The sequence below is a fragment of the Serinus canaria genome, chromosome 18 (assembly GCF_022539315.1).
Source record: "Serinus canaria isolate serCan28SL12 chromosome 18, serCan2020, whole genome shotgun sequence".
Classification (NCBI taxonomy): domain Eukaryota; kingdom Metazoa; phylum Chordata; class Aves; order Passeriformes; family Fringillidae; genus Serinus; species Serinus canaria.
Genome location: NC_066331.1, coordinates 6,252,590 through 6,255,329, shown reverse-complemented (window position 1 = coordinate 6,255,329; position 2,740 = coordinate 6,252,590).

Here is a 2,740-nt window from a genome sequence, read left to right as displayed (position 1 = left end):
CAGCTCGGTGGGGACCTCTAGCATGGAAATGCTGCAAAGAAAACCGGCGAGAGGGAAGGGGGAGGCGAAGGGAGACCGGCCTCCTTCGCCTCCTTCTCCGCCTCCTCCTCTCCGCCCAGCCCTGCCGCGGACAGCGGGGCGGCTGCGGGGCTGCGGGGAGCGGAGCGTGGGGTGCCAGGGTGGGGCTCACCCGGGCTGCGAGGAGCGGGAGCTGTCCCGCAGTGCCCCTGCTCTGTCCATCCCAGCTTGCCGTTGGAATGCCGTGTCCGGCCTTGCCGTGGGCTTCACGGTGACTTGGGGCTATTACCGGGATCTCTCAGCGGGGCTTTCAGTGCCTTCTCTGCCTTGCTGGGTTTGTGTGGGTTGTTCTTCAAGAAGATCATTCATTCCCCCTGAGCTGGGGCTGCAAAAGGCGACACCCCATACAAACAGCCCCACAGCGTTTCCTCAGTGTGGTGTCTACCTCCAACCCTGCCCGTGTTGTTTTGCACTCTGATGGGAAATCAGTGCCTCTGATGCAGGTTCCTCTTTGATTTTTCTTATCTTTGTGAAGGATGGAAGGAACTTAAAATTCAGGGAAATCGGGATTTATAGAGTTCTGAGGAGGAAATGTATCTGTTACATATAAGCAAATTCAGAAAATATATTGGATTTTGGTGCTTGCTTTCCACCTTAATAGAATAAGGTGGCGGTCATTCTCCTAGCTGGAGTTTGGTATAAGGGAATTTATTTGTGCTTGTCAGCCCTGGAATCTATCCAAGATTTCAAGATCCAAATCAACTTCTGTGACAGTAACACAGTAACAGTGTATTTAGATTATGGGGTTTTTTTGTTGGTGGTGGTAGTGGGGTTTTTTTGTGGTTTTTTTTTTTTTTCCTTCTGCTTGATGGAACTCCACAGATTTAAATTTGATCACATTACCTTGCAGTGGTGCCTACAGAAAAGGCAATATAAAGTCTCTACGCAAGAGCAGCAGACTGTGCATCCAGAAAAGATGGGATTTGTGTCAGAAAACTCTATCCAATCCAGCAGTGACAGGCAGCTGGGTGCCCTGGTTGATTAAAGCAAGGGCTAGTACTCGGCTCTTGTGTACAGCAGCAGAGGAGAAGGATAAAGATGGGAATAAGAGAGGAATTACAGACTATTCCTCTCTCCTTTTCTCCTCATAGACCTCTCCATCACATATACACATTCTGAAAATTCAGTGGCTGCTTGGAAAGTCATCTGCTTTAATGCAGTCACAGACCAGAATCAAGGAGTCTCTTTAACTCGGCATTTATAACTCAGTAAACATAAACTCAGCACTTGTGGTGTATCTGGGAGAAAGCCATCTTTAGGTCTTGGATGTTTTTCTAAGCAATTTTAATACAGAAATGGGAAAATCTTAACTTTCTCATGCCTATGGAAGAGTTATGTGGACAATGCCCTTAATGACATACTTCAACTTTTGGTCAGACCTGAAGTGGTCAGGCAGTTGGACTAGAGTTGTTCTATTATTTGTGAGAAATAATTGCTTTTGAAAAGCATTCTGTTTGTAACAGAATTCTTATATCTTATAATAAATTCTTATAATTTATCTGTATATTGTAGCCATATTGAGTACTTGGATGCAAAGACCCAGGCTGTTTGGCAGAAAAGCCAGATTACATGATTTTGTGAAAATATTTTTCCTCTAGGTTTTACCAGAATGTCTCAGATCTGATATGTCACTGAGTTGAATCAAACATCACTCCTGAACAGGTTATATGCCAAAAAAAGAGAATTCCCACAGTCTGCCCCAGCTGGAGAGTCAGCACACTGCTTTGTTTTGCAGAACGATTGGAATTACCTCACTTTTTTCTGAAGAAAGGTTTGTAGAGTTGAGCATGTGAAATGTAACTTAGGGACACCAAAAAGACCTGCTTGCAGTTCACAGAGCCGCTCAGAGCAGAAAACCGCGACGATCGCTTCAAAGGCCACACTGAATGCCCTCAAACAGCTGCTTTGAGGTGTTCAGTGAGTGCCAAGTCCTGAATTCCCAGCACCCAGGGTTATAAAACATCCTCTCCTTGTGTGTGGGTGGAATTTCATTAGGGTTTATAGGCCACCGCATGCAATGAGCTCCTCATAAGGTGCTCGTGCAGGGTCTGTGTTACAAGCGTGCTTATACCTGGTTCCTTTCAACCCAGGGCTAGGGACAGACTGGAGCTGGCTGTTGTCCTGGCATCCTGTTTGCACCTCTGGACCATCTGGGCCTGGGACCGGGCTCGGAGAGTGGCCGGTGCTGCTTTGACAGAGCTGTCACTGGGCTTGTGCCCGAGCCTGGCAAAGGAGCCTCAGAGGACAAAGACTGAGGACAGAGGAGTGGGAAAAGGGGCAAGAAAAGGGGAAAAGCGGTGACACGAGAGCAGAGGAACTTGATGCAGGGATAAGGCAAAGGATGGAGCAGAAGAGAAGGGCTGTAAAGGCAAGAGCAGGGCAGAGAAGGCGAAGGGAGCGCAGGCAGGAGGGGACAGGTAGGAAGGAGAAATGAGAAAAGCCATGTTCTGCCGTGAGTAGAGACGAGGCAGGGTCTGTGGGGAGAAAAGTGTGGGAGGGAAGGGGCTGCGACAGGGAGGGCGAGAACGAAAGGGTGAAGTGGCGGACGGATGACAGGAGGAGGTGGGAAAAGAGGGGAGGTGGCGGGGCGGGATGTAGGGATGGAGGGCTGGCGGAGGAGGAGCCTCGGGCGGAGGGAGGGAGGGAGGGATGCGGGCGGAGG